Source organism: Microcebus murinus, chromosome 11 (genome assembly GCF_040939455.1).
Source record: "Microcebus murinus isolate Inina chromosome 11, M.murinus_Inina_mat1.0, whole genome shotgun sequence".
Lineage (NCBI taxonomy): Eukaryota > Metazoa > Chordata > Mammalia > Primates > Cheirogaleidae > Microcebus > Microcebus murinus.
In genome coordinates this window covers 62608201-62627905 of record NC_134114.1, presented here as the reverse complement: position 1 = coordinate 62627905, position 19705 = coordinate 62608201, and positions in this window count along the sequence as shown.

The following is a 19705-nucleotide window of genomic DNA, read 5'->3' as shown; positions in this document are numbered from 1 at the left end:
GCTTCCCAGTATCTCAAAATCTGTGAGCTTCCCTGTGTGTTGAAAGACAAGGCAAGGCAAATATGGCCCACAGGATGGGAGCCGGAGACAATGAGTGCCCTTTGCCCAGAGATGCGCCCCAGTGGTTATAAACAACCTGTTTTATAGAGATGGCTTTCCTGCTCTCTCCTGTCTGTCTACCTTTAAGTGCACAATAACTAATCAAAGAAATATAGTCACTCTACCTGTTTTGTTGTATCTCTGTTAATTGAAAACTACCTCTTGGAACTTAGAAGTTCTGAAAAGATTGAAAAACTTTGTACCTGTTTGTTCACTTAGATAGCTTAGAAGCCCTTTGAGAGGACTTTTGACCCTAAACCACTACCTGTCTCCCCTAGCAACTGCATTCCCTGATATGTAAATGTGTTACCCTGACAACTGGTAATTGATATCTGTGATTATAAAAACCTGTGTGAATCTAACGATATTGCCAGACATTCAAGGGGATATGTCCAGTCTCCTGAGTAACCCCGTTGTTACATCTGATCTTTTTATATAAAACTATAAACTATACCATAGTTTCCGTGTATTCTTTTATTCTCTCTATTTCCTATCAATTTTCTTATCCTCTGTGGCAACCCCTATCTAAGAGACCTGGCTTCGAGGGTAGAAGTAGCTAATCTCCTCATGGGTCTGCCTCAAACACTTCCCTGCAGGCGTTCTTACCATAATAAAAAAATAGTTTTGTGTTATATGAATGTCACTTCAATTAAAAAACATTTATTTTGTCTTTTTTTCCCCTTTTCTTTTCTCTCCATAACTAGTCTACATTAAAGTAAATATAAGCATTTTGGTGTTTTCTTTGGCTGTCCGTAATCTACTTCCAACTGTATTTAGGGCACAGTTCTACTGTCTGTGTGATTGATAAGGAGTAGTACCCTGCCTGCTACCAGGATGTTAAAGTGGGAAGAACCTTCCTTCCCCAGATTTCCAGTAGTATGGGATTATGCACATTACTTATATCCAGCCAATTAGGTGGGTCTACCATGAAGTGTAAATATGGACTAGTAAAACTAAGGTAAAAGGACTGTTAGGATTCAGTTAATTGATGGCAGGATCAATGAATGTTGGTGTGCTATAGTAGTGGGATCAACATCTAGGTAAAAATGTTCCAGGGAAACAATAACGATGTTTCTATTCCAATCTTTGCTTTGAAAATTGCAATAATTCATGATATTTTTCCAAATTTGATGCTACTTCCTCCATTCAAATCTGTGAGTTTCCAAAATTCTTCAGTAAAATTGTAGTAAATTGTAGGTCTGTGTAGAGGGTGTCGGTATATGTGTGTATGAACATACATGTCTAGTCACGCTCATGTTAGCTGGAACAGATTTCTATTACTTGCAACCAAGATTTCTACAAATATGTTCATGGTAATTTATTCATAGTTTCTCTATTTTTTTTCCTTTATGTACATTCAGATCTCCTAGAAAATATAAGTAGTGAATGACCAATTGAGACAGTTGATCTTCCTGAATTTTGAGGAAAAATTTTTTAATATTTTAAAGTCATTCATTGAGTCTTGCTATTTACCATTCAGAAACAATTTACATGTGTGTTATTTTTTTGTTGTTAATATTTTCTTGAGCTTTCCTTAGAAGATTTTGCATAGTTGAGAGTATGATAATAAAAGTATATGCTTATTCAAATGCATATTCTTCTACTTGATTTTGGATAAATTTTATATTATTCTCAGTACTCTTAATGTGTTGAAAGAATAAGATAATCTTCCATCACAAGTGTTTTCAATGGACTTCAGTGATCTTTAAGTACATTAAAAAATACTTGAGTGATATTTTATAGTAAAAAGTCTGTAAAAATTGTTCTCCTGTTGACAACATTGTATTGGCATCCATGTAGCACCATATTGCAGAGCATATCCCATGAGACACATTAGATATCTTGTTGCCAGCAAGCTGACATCTGGTTCATAACTTTCAGCATTGTCAGCGTGTCTCTAGGTAAAGCATACATACACTAAATTAGGTACTAAAGAAGTATCAATTTGAAATTCCAAGGGAAAATAGTTCAAATGTCATACCTATTTTCTAAGTTATTAATTTCCAGTTGTGTATTTAAAAATAACTGTGTTTATGACAGTATCTAAGTTCAAATGCAAAGCCAACAGACTTAAAGGAAATTGAAATAATAGAAATTGTGGAACAGTAAAAATGTTATTCACAGATGTGGTTTATATTTTCTTCCTTTTAAGCAATAATGAGTTTTACTACTGGTTCAATATTAAGGAACTAAGGAAAACTTAGAAACTTACAGAATCACATTTTTTGATTATTAACTCTAAAAACCCATTGCTTTCAATTGTAATATGTGAATTGACTATCAATGTAATGATGCTTACAAAACACAGCAGGCATTAATGTTCTATAGAGTGTTCTTCTGACAGTTCAATTCTATCTATTACAATATATCCAGGCTCTAATAAGCCAATAATGAGGAGCAAGTAGATCTTAAAGGTGGAAGTCTTCAAGTACTACTCACAAATTATGCCACAGTTGGTGTTTTGTAAGACTCTGGGCAGAATTATAGTGACATAAAATTGAAGACACAAAGAACTATCGTTCAATGTAAATGACTACCAAAACATCACTCACAAATTTGAAGTAGGTTTATTCAAATTATTTGGAATATTCAGACATTTTATCTAAACTTCTTGAATCCACTGATACCATTGTAATATGTATTTGAAAAAAATATATCTTAATAGATATCAAGCAAATTAAAAGAAACAGGTTTTTTTTTAAATTGGTGCTGCTGTTGGGCTTTATTTTATGCAAGTGGCTCTATGTTCATGTGACTAACTAATGGCTCACATTTCTAGTGATACCCTAGATAAAAGCTACTTGTTCACTCTGAAGAAAGGTATTCTATTTCCTGGTGAAAAATTATGAATCACATTTGAGAAGGAAATGTGAAGTATACATAGGTTAATTTATCAATTGTCCAGATAATATCCATTGCTTTGAATTCCTAGTTTGTTTAGTTTCTTCTAAGTTATCATAATTTATTATAAACACACAAGGCATCTAACAATTTAGAAATAGTGAAACACTTTTGAAGCCAGAAAAAAAAATTGCATTTTTAAAAATATATTTTTCTTAAATTTTGGACACTCTTGTTTAGTTTAAGTCTGGTTCAGTGGAAAGATGTTATTAGATAAGAAATACATTTCAAACTTGATGGGCCTGACTTTAGGTAAGTCACTGGGGTAGTCTGAATTCAGATATCAACTTCCCAAGTAGTAGTGAGAGAAATATTTCTCCTTCCCTATTAACACATACAAATTGAGTAGTGTATCTTTATATATGGCTCATGGTCACCTGCATCATAATATTTTGCAGTAGTAGAACATGTAGACTGTAAGATTGGACAGTTCTACCCAATCAGTATCTCTGGGAGTGGTGTCTGATAATACATTTCAATTAACTACCCCAGTTGAATCTTATGCACATTAAAATTTGACAAGTATTCACTTAAATATTTAGTATTTTCACTCTGTATATAGAATATTAATTTACTTCATGCTGATGTCAATTCTGTGTCACTAGGATCTTTTTTTATTTTTTATTTTTTATTTTTTTATTATTATTATTTTTTTTTTGAACACATCTCTCTTCTGAAATCCCTGCCATTGATTTGTGGAATGTCATATACTTTAAGGCATATATTTTTAAAATGTCAAAATTTTGTGGTAAATCAAGAATTTAAGAATAAGGGGACCATAAGTAGTGGGGCCTATCAACTGCCAGATTTCCAGTATCCAGTGAAGTGTAATATAGATCAGTAGGACCAACATCAATATTCAAATATCTCAAAGAGAGTTGCCCATGCTCAGAATTGAATGCCACAGTTCTGTATCTGGTATGGAAATCTACACAGTCAGATCTAGGGTGACATGGAACACTAACAAATGAAACATGACCCAGGGCAGAGTTCCAGTCCTAGGGTTATAGAAGGTGTAATGAAATAGGGCATATTGTTACAGCATTTCAAAACTGAGAATACAATATTACGTGAATAAAGCTAATTCCAAAAGATAATGAAAAATCTGTTCCTTAACGACAGCAAAAATTCTCAGGAGATCCTTTAGGTAAACTAAATAGGGGATATACATGAAGGATATGCTTAAATTGCTCTTGAGAATCTAAGGTTTTTAACACGTTGCCAGGTTTGTTCTAATCTGGTCAAAGAGGTTACATTGCATTGACAAGCTTCATTTCCTGTAGCTAAGTAAAACCAAGAAAGTAGAGACTGACAGGTGGCTTTGTCCTTATGTAATTAGTTAAAACTTGGGGTATATTTACCAATAGCAACAATGTTATATACAATGACTATATATAGTTCAATTCATTACCTTTCAACAGACACCACCTCCAGTGTTTACACTGCGGCAGGTGCCCTCAGCCCAGCTGATACAACACAGAATAAAACACAGGCCCTGCCCACATCAGGGTGGTCCCCGACCTTTTTGACACCAGGGACTGGTTTCATGGAAGATAGTTTTTCCACAGACAGGGGTGGGTGGGTCGCCATCGTCTCAGTTCCACCGCAGATCATCAGGTATTGGATTCTCACGGAGAGCACGAAAACTGGATCCCGCGCATGCGCAGTTTGAAGTGTGTATGGGGGTCTAGCTCCTGTGAGTGACTGATGTCCCCACTGTTCTGATGGGGGGCGGAGTTGGGGCGGTGATGTGAGTGATGGGGAGTGCATGTGGGTGCAGGTGGGCTTCACTTGCTTGCCAATCATTCCCCTCCTGCTGTGTGACCTGGTCCTTGGTGGGCCACAGATCAGTGCCAATCAGTGGCCCGGGGGTTGGGGACCGCAAGGTTACAGGATATTCTAGATAGCTATATGAGTTCTATTAATACTGCATTTAAAATATAGTCATTATTTTTTAAAAAAATTTGACATGCTGATTTGGGTTATATCATAGGAAAAAATATGTTCTAGATTCTTTTTTTTTTTAAACAGCTTTATTAAGGTGTGATTGATATACAAAAAAACTGCACATATTTAATATATATAATTTGATAAGTTTGGGCATACTCACAGACAATGAAACCATTACCACAATCAAGGTAATAAATATATCCATCATCTGCAAAAGTTTCCTTGTACCCCTTTGGTTTATTTGTTTGTTTATTTTTGTTTGTTTGTTTGTTTGTTTTGAGACAATGCTTTGCCTAGTCAATAGTAGGCCTTTTAAGGTTCTTATTTTATCATAGAATAACTACTTTTCACCTCACAGTTCTTATTGTTGGTTCATTTGAGAGACAGATATCAATTGCCTCAAATGAAATGAAGCCATTTCTTTTTTTTTTTAATTATGTTTTTTATCTCAAATTCTGTGGGTACAAATATTGTTAGGGTTACATATCTTGCCCCTGTCCCCCCTTCCCACCCCGCTCTGCCAGAGCTTCAAGCGTGTCCAGTCTCCAAGTGGTGTGCCCTGCACCCACCATGAACCTGTGTACCCTTCCCCTTCTCCCCTCTTCCACCTGTTCACCTCCGATTTACAATTTTTTTTTTTTAAGACATTTTGGTTACAGTGTGTTTCTTTGCCTCTCCCTAAAAAGGGATATATCGCACTCACAAATTAGAAAACAATCTATAAGTTGATACCTGCCTGTAGCAAAAATAATTTTAGTTTTTCTATTTGATTTATCAGTGGATAATACATATCAATAAACCTATGGGATTTTGTTAATGTATTTACCCTTACTAATTAAAGATAATTTTCCAAAATCTGTTTGCAACTCTCTGTTTTTATTGATACTGTTTTCATTTTTTTAATTCCAAAAAGTTTAAATTGGGGGAAAATAACTTAATATATTAAATAAAGAATAAAACACATGCATATTTGAGGTTGAAAGTCTTCATAGCTAAAAAGTGTTTAGCATCTATGACTTAATTTTACATTTTAATATGTAAGCCATTGCATGTAACACACAAACACACACACATAAATTGAGTCAGGATAAGCCCCTTGACTTATAGTGTTTTAAAAGTTTCTGCCCTGTGCATGTATTTTACTTGACAATTTTATAATTTTATTGGCATAAGAATCTGAGAATAATAACTCATTAAGAATAATGAAATATATATCTTCTTGCCTAACCTCCAATTTTATCACTGACTACTTTTCCCTAATGCCACTAATATTACTTTAGTAGCCCAAAGCACTGTTATCTCTCACCTCAAGTATACTCCTCTAGTTGTCTGGCTCTTCTATTATACTTTCCAATGCACTCTTCACAGTGTAGACAAAATGGTCTTTTGAAAATCCAAACGAGCTTATTTTATCAGTTATAATTCATTGTTGCCTCGCTGCCTTCCATTTTCAACTATCATCTAGGCTGCCCACTTTATATGACCTAATCTCATGCTAGTAAACTTTCATTTGCTAAACTCTAGTCATCTTTACTTTCTTTTCTTTTATCAGCCACAAAAGCTCTCTATCGTCTCACATTTTTTGCATCTACTGTTCTCTCTATATTTAATCCTCTTCTTACAGCTCTGTGAATGAATGATTCTGTCTCATCATTTAGATTTTGGTTCTGTTGTTACCATACTAACACCTATTTAAGGATAAGCTTGTTGCTCAAGCTTCTTCCTAATAACTCTTCTAACTGTTTACTATAACCTTCAGAGCACATATGCACTGCTTACTGGGTATGTCTTTATTTTCTATCTCCTGTTTGAAAATAAGTATCCATAACATGTTACAGCTGTCTTTTTTCACTTCCATTGCTTAGGAGGGTGCCAGGCATATAGTAGGAATTCAATAATTTTTGATTGAGTGAAGACTAATTATGACTCATAAAAGGACTCCTCTGCAATTCAGGAAATAATTTTATGGACCCATAAATGTCCATTTTATGTTTATGTGTTAATGTTTGTATATGCCATCATAACTTGGCAAAAAGAAACTATCTCACTAGAGACTACATCATTCAAAAAAAGATTTTGCATGAATACTTTGAGAAGAAAATAGGACTCTGTGTTGTTGAGGAAATGATAAAAAAAAATTAGAGCAGAAATAACAAGATTCCTAGAAGGAGGCACATTGAGTTTAGAAAAACTAAAGCCTCATCAATGAAGCTTAAAAATATGCCTTGTTTGACAACTTTAAATACTCTGCTTATAACCTCTCCCAGGATTTACCAACTTTAAACTGAATCTATTGATTATTCACCACAGAAATGAGAAATTTATTTCACTCAGAGTGTTTCTCTCCACTGTCCTCTCACAATTTTTGGAGTATTTTTAGTTCTTCCATTTGTCACTTTTACAACTTTAAACATATTTTCTTGATACCTGAACTTTACAGTGTAAATTAGTTTTTGCTCTATATCTAGAAAAGGAAGATAGCACCATTTATTCTTCTTAGCTTCCAGTTTATACAACATAAAAATGTTTATATAGCATTATTGAATATTTTGTCTTGAAACAGAAGTTTATTGTTAAGACTCAGAAGCCTTTACAGTCTTTTAGCGAAATTATATATCATGTTATGTAGGCAATTTGATATAAGTTGGCTTGGCTCTGAAATTTCAAAAGTGGTATTTTCATAATTATTTTTGCCTTTGTTCTATCTGTTTTCCTTTGTCAAACACCTTTCAAATGATTGTTTTACTTTTTAGAAATCATGTGTATCTCAGGAATTTTGTATTTTTTCATGTCATATGTGCCTCAAAATTTCTCTACATTTTATTCTTATGGTTTTCTGGATATGTTATGTAGGTAATGATATTTTAACATCCCAAAAATATTCTTTTGTTTTCAGTATGATGTTTTTTACTACATTTTTTATTGTAATTGATTCAATATAGCTTCTATTCTCAGAAATTTTTATTTGAAAATGTAGGCTATTATTTTTCCTTTCTTTTGAGTCAGTTGTCTGTTAGCTCATTTTGATACTTATGGTATCTACTTTCCTATTTTTCTCAATAGTTTAGCAATCACTGGTTATTCATTCAAATTTAGGAATGCACTACACTTAAAATTATGAGAGTTTCTGCTGCAATCCTAGCAGCAATAAATGTATTTCTTTATTAAGTTTAATCTCTGAATAGTGACATTCTCTGCAAGAATATCTAAAATGCTAAGTTGTAGGCTGCCACCCACATTCATTTCCATTATTTTTTAATATTTTCCATTTATTATTAATAGATTATATCAATAAAATTAATATATTAACTATTAATAATAATATATTGCATTTATTAAACTTATATTCATTTCCAAGATTTATACTGTTCTTTATTCAATAGCTTTTTAAATTCTAAAAATGACTCTTTGTGTTACCATTGGTATCCTCATCTTACATATAAGGAAACAGAATTATAAATGTTTAATACTTGTCCAAATTCACATAGGTGGTGGGTGTTGGAGCCATTATTGTATCCTGACAATTTGATGTCAGAGTTCACTGTGATTTAATCATTCATTCTAGAAAGTTTCTAAATTTTTTTCATCAATGTGTCATTCTTCAATTTTCATTTGTACTCATTCTAACAATTCTAACAGCTATGGTCTGAATGTTTGTGTTCACCCCAGAAATTTATATGTTGATCTCTAATTACTGATGTGATGATATTAGGAGGTGGGAGTCTTTGAGACATGATCAAATGATGAGGGTGAAACCCTCATGAACAGGATTAGTACCTTTTTCAAAGAGGCTCCAGACAGCTGCCTTGTCTCTTTCACCATGTGAGGATGGCATCGAACCCTCACCTGACACTGAATCTGTATATTGATCATGGATCTTGATCATAGATATCTCAATCCCTAGAACTATGAGAAATACATTTCTGTTGTTTATAAGTCAATAAGTTCATAGTATTTTGCTTTAGCAACCCACATGGCCAAGACAAGTACTTGTATTGAGCATTTCTTATTTTTAATTTCATAAGCATTACTATAATATTGGATATGTTTTCTTCTTTTTCCAACTGCTCCTTTTATTATTATTTTTATTTTATGGATTTAATAGATTCTCAGGTATCTTTAATTGATCAATTAGAACACATATTTTTCATTTGTTTTCTGTTTTCTTCAATAACCCTATTCTATTTTCTGTAAATTTAGATAACCAGTTTGTTTTTCCTAAAGACTCTCTTTCATATTTTGCTTGTGTCTGGTGATTATTGGATGAATATTCATATAAATGTATAAAAATTAGGTGGATCAGAGAGGCAGAATATATTTTAATGGTATGTTCTTTGCTATCTTGAGAAGCTTTTCTTAAAACCCCCATATTAATTTCTATTGTTGCTATAATAAATTAGCACAAACTTAATGGCTCAACATGACACAAACTTATCCTCTCTCAGTAATTAATAAAATTAATATATTCATTAATATATTATTAATTAATCAATAAAATTAATATATTAACTATTAATAATAATAGATTGCATTTATTAAACTTATATTCATTTCCAAAATTTATACTGTTCTTTATTCAATAGCAATTCAATCTGCAAGCCAGAGGTATGAAATCAATTAACAAAGATTTTATGTTGTGCTCTTATTTATTCTATTTATCTGAAGAGAATAAATGATGGGTTTGTACTTTTACTTAGGAAGATTATAAAGGGAAAAAGTGTGGGGTGAGGAAAATAACTGCTTTGGATTTGGTAGGTTCAAAATGCACAATAGCCATCCCATTAAAGATTTGCATTGGTTAGTCATCCTGTGGTTTTGCAGTTTAAAATATGATTAAATGAGATCTACCTTGGAAAAGAGTACAGAGAAAAGAAGCTTAGATCCAGGATGAGGCTATGACACCATTCAGTATTCAGAATAAGAGAAAAAATAACAGAGGAGCCCCCAAACGGGTGATTACTGAGGTAGGAGTAAAGCCAGGACTGCAGTGTGACAGAGACCAAAGGAGAAGAGAGCTTAAAAAATGAAAAGAGGGTCAACTGCCGATGACACCAATCTCTGTTGAGAGACAAATCAGGTAAGAATTGAAAAATGATGATTGACTTTGTAAAGCAGAGGTCATTAGTTACCTTGCCAAGAACAGTTTTAGTAAAATAGTGGAAAAATAAATTATTAATTATATCCAGGCTTCTAAAAGTTTGGTTTTTAGTCTACAGTTGCATCATATTTTATAAATGCATATTTTCACATAATGTATAGATATCTTAGTTCATATATGCTTTCAGTTTGCCCATGTTAAAATATATATTAATGCCATTAATTAAAGCAATTCGGTACCAAATTACAACCAAGCATGTTAACAATCATTCTTAGTCTCTCACATAGATACAGTGATACTTGTATAGGTTTAGGTGGTATATTCAAAATTCAATAATTGGTTTCTTTGGCGTTTTAATAGTTAATTATTTGGCATTTAATAGTTAATTTTAATAGTTAATAGTTCACAATGTCCCAGTACAATCAAGAAAGGTTAGCACAGAGAGTAGACTTCTAATATATTAACTGTTGGGTCATAGTCAGAATAGTGGACAAATAAGCACATATTGAAGAGGGAACATTATATAGGAAAGAAAAAAAATGTTGCTACTTAAAGGATGACATGGAATTGTAGATTAAGAAATTTGAGATTTTCTGCAACAGCCAAACTCAAGTATAAAAAAAATTAAAAAAAAAAGAAATGTGAGATTTTTATTTTATAGGATTGAAGTGCCACTGATAAATATTTTCAGTTAGGGTTATCTGATAAAAGATATTAGGAGAAAATTTATCTTTAATTGTACATGGCACATTGCAGTCAGCTGATACACATTAATTTTAATGAGAGCTTTCTTACTGAAGACAAATTTCTATTTAAGTGAACCAGGAAGTTGGATCTGATGTGTGCTATTGCTAAGAAGTAAATGTCTTTGTAAAATGTGAATCTGACAGTATCCAGCAACCTTCTATTAAGTGGTTAAAAATATAATATGCCTACTCTCAATGATTTGACTCATTTTAATCGAAATGAATTACATTTGGTTTTTCCAAACAATTTTTTAAAGTTTCCTATAATGATTTGAGAATATAGCTCCATTAGGGCTCTATTAGAGAGGTTTATTTTAATTTCTTTCCAATCATCATTTAAAGAGCATTAAAGCCAAAGGATATGTGGAGATTTATAGTGCTTTGCCACTGCTATGTTTTTTTGTGTTTTTTTTTTTACAGTAAATGGGAAAAAATTATCTTTGAGTTAGCAATTCAACTAACCAAAAAGTCTGTTTATATTTTATTCAAGTAGCCAGCAAAATATTGGGTAGACTATTCAATATTATAATGTTCATTATTTCCTTTTCCTTTTCCTGGCCTTGGCAGATTTCTTGAGAGCTGCCATAGGAAAATTCTCTGTGTTTGGCAGAAGTCAAGGATTTATGATGTGCCTCTTAGCAATACTGCGGCAAATAGCAAAAACTGTTATCCTTAGTGTTCTTCTGCAAGGCTAACTCTTGAGACATATATCTCACCTAAAGAGTCTGCTTTACAATACAATACTGTTTGTATACAGTTTGTCCCTTGAAAAAAAAAAAAACGCCAAACACAGATCTAGAGAGATCCAGGATTTCTTCTACGTGAGGAATTTTAAAATAAGTCATAAATACTGGACTGAATTACCATAATCTTACTAAGCCAAACTGAGTGATGAAATACCAACACCAGCACCCATTATGATATTAACCTTGGATAGAATCAGTTTTTAAGGTTTAGCAGTAAAAAGGTTAATGGATAATAGATAAAAGTGTGCCATTTAAAGCAGTGAACAATGAATACCTCTTTATCTCAGCAAGATAAAAACTTACTATTCCGATGAGTGAGTATTCACAAGAACAAGAACAACAACAACAACAACAAAATGCTAGTAAATACAATTACTCACCCAATTCTGATTAATAATATATCTTCAGGGATTTACCTAAGACTTGGTTTTTGCCACGTTGGTCCTGAAAATTTATTAGACATGTAGAACTTCAGAACTAGAAAGACCATCAGAGAGAATAAAATCCTGCCTACATTTTAGAATGAAAGTATAGTCTATGAGAAGTTATAAACTATGCCAAAGTTTAAAGAGAACACTGATGGTAGGACTAGGCTGAGAAACATTCAGTTAATCAAAGTTAAATAGATTTTTCATTACAGGACTTTTCAGAACCTTAAATAAATGAATGAGCATTGTGAATCTTCTAGAGGTAATATACACAGCTTATCATATGTACCTAAAAGTGAGAACTGCTAATTTGAAGAATGCCTGTGAATATTTCCCTTCGGGCAAAAGGGAGACATCACACAGTTTAGGAAAATGCTAGAAAACATTGATAGATAGCATTACATATTAATAATTTATTATGTATTCTTTAATATAATAATCCTAATTAACTTATACTGGAATAGAAATAGAAACAATTCATATATATTTAGTTTATTTTATATAGAACATAACATTTCTAAACAGTAATTAGGAATTACTGAGTAATTAATATAAATTTACAATTTTACAAAACTGCCTAAATGTGATTATTTAATCCTTCTTTCCCTTCACCTGATGCCAGAACCCTTCTGTAAACAAGTCAGCTAATTTTAAATCAATTATATATCCTTATAGATATATTCTAAATCTCATTTAATCATATGTGGCAATATGTGCACAAATGCATTTACAGCAATTGTATTTATTTTACACAAATGACAAAATATTATACACAATTTTCTGAATCTTTTATTCACTCATCGCAATACGTGGTAATCCCTCCAAATAACCTAGCTTAGCTAATTTTTCAAAATTGTTTCAATCTTTATTTAATATGGAGATGCATACTGGTTTATCTAGCCAGACTCCTTTTATTAGGCAATCATATTAAGTCCATTTTTTACTTTATGGAAATGCAGAACTAAATATTCTTGATTATACTGCATAACAATATTTAGATACTCTGGGTTTTTTGTTTGTTTGTTTGTTTTTTTAATGGGAAAGATCCTGAAAAAGGATTGCCAAGTCAGGGATATATGCATTTTTTTATACAGACTAGAATAGCCATTGAAATACTGCTTTTGGAAAGCCACAATAAATCAAATATCCAAGAACAATAAGCAATGACTTTTCTCAGCCACTGAAGCATATCTAGCCCTGCCCATGTTGGTTGTTCTTTATTGTCTTGATTCAGTTCTTCCATACTTTTTTCTAGCTTTTACAGTTGCTTTAAGAAGTGGATTATATAAAAGTCATTCTGTTGTGACTGGATCCTGAAGTCCGTCATCATCGTTGTTGTAATAGTTATTTTTTCGTCTTCACTTTTGTGATTCATATTTTACTTCTTCAACAATTTTATATTGATTTATTTTATATTCTATCTTATAAACTTCCCAAAGCTTAGCACTTAAGTCCTCTGTTAATGTTCTTTTATTGTACCCTGTTTCTTCTCATGATTTATCATCTTTTATTGTGAGTTCATATTTGGTGGATGTTAATCTATAAGGATTATAGAGGTCTATACTGAGGAATAATCTCTTACAGAGAGAAGTTTACTTGATTCTGCTAGGATGCCTAGGGCAATGCAGGACAACTTTAGTCTCCTTTCAGGGTTCCTGGTTTAAATGTAGAAGTGTCATCTCCTGTGTTATACCACATGTCTCATGGTTATTTTTTTTATTTCTGTGTTTATAGTTGCAATTTTGCTTGAGGCTTTCCTTCTTTTTCTATTTATTTTTTACTTACTGCTCAATTTATTTACTGCTTCAAATTTCAATTGAAGGGTTTATTATATTTTTATTTGTATTTAAGGATTATTGAAGATTTATAATGCTCCCTTTAGGAATGATAACACATTCAATTGTATCCAATTCAAGAATTTCTCTGAGAAGTTCCTAATTGAAATTGAATATATTTTATATATGAGCACTGAATGCATCAACATATTTTGTTTTTGAATTTTTCCATTCAGGTACATTGATTTGCTTTTTCCATTTATAAAGATCATATTTTATGTCTTCCAGTAAAAATATTTTTCTTGGTAGTTACTATGTCTTTCTTGTTCAAACTATTCACCAATATTTTATATGTTTTTGCTTTTGTATTAACTATTCAAATTGAGTATTTTTAATATTTTTTCTGGTACTCTTTTACTTGAATAAAAAAGCTAATTATGTTTTATACATTTTTGTTAATTCATTTTTTTTATTTTTTATAGATAATACTTTTCTTCATTTTTCTAGGAATATGTTTATATCATCATGAAAACAAGATATTTTAGACCTTGCTTTTTCAATGTTCATATAAGTTATTTAATTTTCTAGTCTTTTTGTCACATTTTACATTTTAAATTTGTTATTATTTTTTGCATTGTGACCTATTTTATTACAGTGAATTGAGCTGATTTACCAAACTGTGAACTCTGTAATCCAGTGTTTATAACAAGTTTTTTAAATTTTTTAAATTTATAATTGACACATAGTAACTAATCTTCAAGACAAGAGCGAACACTATCGGGGAAATTAAGTTCCTTATACAACTAGTGGTTTAATCAAATTACTTTTAAAATTATAGCATTTAGAATAATAGTTGCAAATTATGTTGAAATCAATCTTTTATTAGTTTCCTTATAATCCAGTTTACCTGAAGTTTTATGATGAAGTCACATTTAAATAGTTATTGGTAAAATCTTAAGAAATTTCTCCTTACTTTGCTGTTGTAATGAATTATGTTAAGTCTATACCTGCTAATGAATCAGCTTCTATGTTTTGGAGTAAATCCTCTTCAGTGTAGTGTAACATATTTTTGCATCGTTACTCCATTTTAGTTAATGGGGAAAATCTCATTAAAGAAAGGGAAAAATGAGAAATATATGGTAGTCAGTGATGCCTCGCTCTTACCAACTCATAATGGTGAGGAAAAATGAGATTGCTCTTTCCAGGTATCTTCTTCACGTAGATAACTCCCACACATCTCTCCACCCCCTAAAACTATAACCCAAATTTTGACATCAAGGAATCTCTATTATTCATTGTTATTGACTGCTACTTGGGACATTGGGATGATCTTTTTTACCCTTTTTCTCCCTTGGCCATATGAAATAAATTTTGAGAAGAATGCCTTTTCTGGTGAATGTTCAGCTTTTGTAGTAGGTGATGAAGAGTTATAGACTGTTCCAGTCCATGATTGAAATTACTTTTGCAAAACATTTCTTTTAAAACAATTATGCTTTAAGGATATTTTTTACAGTCAGTTGCTGTACAAGTAACCATTGCCAAAGATTTTGCTTAAACATAGTCTTTAACGATTCCTGTGTTTTTTACTTGTGGTGTTTTTGTTCTATATACACCTCTTTCCTTTCCCCTTCCTATAATGGATGTTGACCCAAGGCAGTTTGAAATGACAGCCTTAGGTGGACAGGCACCATCCTGAATCCTCCCTTGGACACCTGCTGCCTAATTTTATCAATCTTATCTCCTACTGAGACAGCTATTTCCCTGCTTCTTGGAATAGTTGCAATTTGGGGTACACACATTGTCTTTTCAAACCCAGCAGGCCCACAAATTATGGGACTTTAAATCACTTAGATTGCAGGCCACATGTAGAGAGCATATCTCTTAGCAAAGCATTATTTTCTTCCTCTGTGTTTTAGACTGCTTACAGAACTTCGAGTTCATACCTCCTTTTGGAAACTTGGCTGAAAGCAGATAGAGATAACTACTGTACACTAAAATTCTCAGTGTTCCTATTTTGTCTTAACTCTACAGCTTTAGTTAACACTTATCTTGGGTACATCCCAAAATATAGTAGGCTATGTATTTACTCACTGTTTTCTGTGCCACATGTTCATGTGTTCACATGATAGTTGTGTCTGTGATTTTGGCAACAGTCTGCATTCAAGACTGGAATAAGTTACAAAAGGAATCATCAGAGAAACGTCTGTTTATTTTCATCAGGACAGCCAAATACTTTTCAGCATCCATCAAAGACATGTCTGCTTATGTATTAATGTCACTAGTAAGAATTTGTGCACCTGGAGACGCTTACACGCAAGAAAGATAGGAGGAGCTAGTATGTTGTAATTCTAGCTTCTGGAGTCAATGTGGGCAAGCAAAAAAGGGATTGGAAATCTGTTTAAGGGCAGTAAAATAATAAGGTACATCACAGATGAATACTGACTCACTTAATGTATTCTTTATCCCATAATAATAAAGATATAATTTTATTAATTTTCTCTAAGCATTGCATTGAGTGTCCATTAGTTTTAATATAAAGTATGGTGAGAAATAAAAATAAAATTCTAAGCCTGAAAACCAAATGAATGGACCCCTTCTTGGCCAACTGGACCCAAGAGAAACCTTAAAACCATACCTGCCATGATGGTACAGGAGGTTGGACATGCCTTGTTATACCCCCTCGCTCCCAAACTGCCATTAAACATTCTTTTCTAAGGATTAAACAGAAACTGACCCTTTCAAAAGACTTTCATCTTTATGTAGTTATTACTCACAATTGCTTCCATATTTTTAGCCATTTGGTGAGAAGTGCAGGTGACTTGAGGATTTCATTGGTGACTGGGATCTAAAATAAGGGCATTCTGGTGAAGAACCAGGCCCTTAATTTGTGGGATGTATGCTAACTCTGGGTTGTTAGTATCTGCTAGAGTTTGAATGTGTCCTTTTCAAATGTTATGTACTGAAAATAGGCAAAGCAATAATATTAAGAGGTAGAGACTTTAAGAAGTTCATGAAAGTGGCTCCCTTATGAATTGTATTAAGGGCCTTATAAAAGAGGCTTCATGCAGCATTCAGCTCCTTTCACTTTTTCTATTCTTTCACCGATACAGCATTACTCTCCTCTGGAAGATGCACTAAAAAAGTGCTGTCTTGGAATCAGAGAATAGGGTCTCACCAGCCATTAAATCTGCCCACCTCTTGATCTTGGATTCCTAGCATTCAAAACTGTGAGAAATAAATTTGTTCTTTATACATTACCCAGCCTCAGATACTTTGCTATAGCAGCAGGAACATACTAAGACAGCACCAGAATTGAATTACAGAATATCTGTTGGTGTCAGATTAATCTCTATCACCTTGAATAAGACCAGGCACATGGTATTTACTACTTCAAAATTTGGATAATTGAATAAAGAAAGGCTGGAGTGAACCAAAGACAAATTTCTTAGTCCATGGATTTATTTTCAACTTATGTCCTTGAATATCATAGCCCTATTGCAGCCTATTAAAGGCATTAGAAATTTTTTTCTGTGTGTAAGTTTCATCATGCCTCTAAATCAGGAAAGCAATATTCTGCTTGCTGATATCTTTTGTCTATTCAGATATTAATCTATTGCCTATTCCTTACCCGCCTTCTGTTATCATCACTACCAGTCTCAAATTTCTATCCTACAGCTTAAATTCTTCTGCTCTCCCTTTCATAATAATATTAAACAGTAGGTCCCCTATACTTCAATTACCAAATTAGATATATAGTAGTCCCTCTTTATCCATGATTTTATTTTCCACAGTTTCAGTTACCAGCAGTCAATTGCAGTCCAAATATACAAAGATATTTTGAGAGAGAGAAAGGACACATTCACTTAACTTTTATTAAAGTATATTACTATAATTATACTATTTTATTACCAGTTATTGTTGTTAATGTCTTACCATACCTAATTTAAAAAGTAAACCTTATCATAGTTATGTATGTTTAGAAATAGAATTTGGTACTACCTGTGGTTTCAGGCATTTAGTGGGGTTCTTGGAACTTATCCCCTGCTGATAAGTGAGGACTACTGTATTCACAATTCCTTGATCCTCAGTGCTTCAAGCACATGTTAACACAGCTTATCATTGTAATTTAAGGAATTTTTTAGACACTCTCTTCCTCTTATTTCCTTCTCTCTCTCATGCCCCTTCATCAAAAACATTCTTTGAAAAGTGCAATTATCATTTGTACTGCACATTCAAATATTATCATTTGTTGTTACAAAAATATAACAATTGCCAGTAATTTTAAGCTATGAAATAGAAAATACTGAACTCACCTTTTCCTGCTTGTATAATTATTTAAAACCAAGGAATGTGATAAAAAACATCAATTCTTATAAGCCATTAGGTGCATTGCTACTGCAGTGAGGGAATCAAAAGACTCATAATACATACTGTATAAGAATTATAATGTTAGCCAATATTATGCACAAAATATGGTACAAAAATATAGGTGTTTACAAAAGTAACAAACAGTACTATTCTCTCAAATTATATCTGAGTGGGCCTTTGGGGTATGTCTAGCAAAAACATTAACTTCAGAAAATATACATATTCTCTTAATGTAAACAACTTTTATCATAGTAGAAATTAAGATTTAAACTTGGACATAATTCTTTCTTGATTGCTGTAGTATTCAACCTTCAGGTTTCAACAAAATAAAGGTATCATCAATTTTCAAGATAACTACTGTTTTGTTACTCAAAGGCGTTCTTATATTTAAAATTACTGATTAAGTATTACATAGACCTAGATAATCTCCCACTGGGACTCAAATAACTCTATTTACATAATAACCATATAATAGCACATTATCTTTTACTTCATATAAACAACAACAGTGCCATATGTTTTACCATCTGAAAAGTCTGACAAAAAAGTCTAATTTCAAAATTAATTATAAAAGTTGAAGTAATAAAAAAGCCAATATTTGTGTTAGAGCAATCAAGCCTCTTGTGACCATAAAAAGGACAAATATTGATAAGTATGGAGAGTTGGGATGTTAAAGAGATCTCAAAGTCTCTAAATATATATTTCTATTTTATGTATAACAATACTAGAAATTTTACTATTAAACCAGTGTACTAGTCTGGGTTCTCAAGAGAAACAAAACCAATAGGATGGATGAATAGATAGATAGATAGATAGATAGATAGATAGATAGATAGATAGATAGATAGATAGATGGACATCCTCTGGAAACACCTACACAGACACAGAAATAATGCTTTACCATTTCTCTAGTTATTCTTTAATCTAGTCAAGTCAACACCTAAAATTAACCATTATAACCAGGCTCCCTCAAATTTCTCTCTTTTGTATCCTTTGAAAAAATAATAATAGCAAACATTTAAAAAATAGCTTTTTAAAATAATATAAATTATAATGCCAATATTTAATCATAAGTATTTTAGATATTTTTAAAGAATGAAAAAAAATATTTCCCAGGGTCTGAATAGGATGTCATACACTCTTGTGAGTATGAATCAAATAACAGAAATAACTCAGACTATGACAAGATCAGAAATCACTTCTGGGGGCTGAACTCTGAAAGTAGGTTTTCAGATAAAAAACTGTGAGTTCTTAAACTTGTCTCCCTTTCCAGGATACACAGTCAATGATAAGGAAGGAGGGAAAAAAGAAGAAATAATATCTTATAGCATTGGAAACAATGAGTTCTCAGATTCTCTAGTTGCCTCTTATGTTTTCAGATCAACATCCATTGTCTGCTTGTTCACAATCACACCAGCTGGCATTTGGGCTAAAGACAGGTTTGTGTAACCTGGGATATTTCTCCTTCTACTTGCCAGTATGCAGCAGATCTGCTTATCTGCTTTGCCTTTTCCCCCAACTCCTCTGGCATATATGTAGAACATTCTTGACACCTAAAGCACACTTGTGATTCTGATCTCCATTTGTTCCTAAA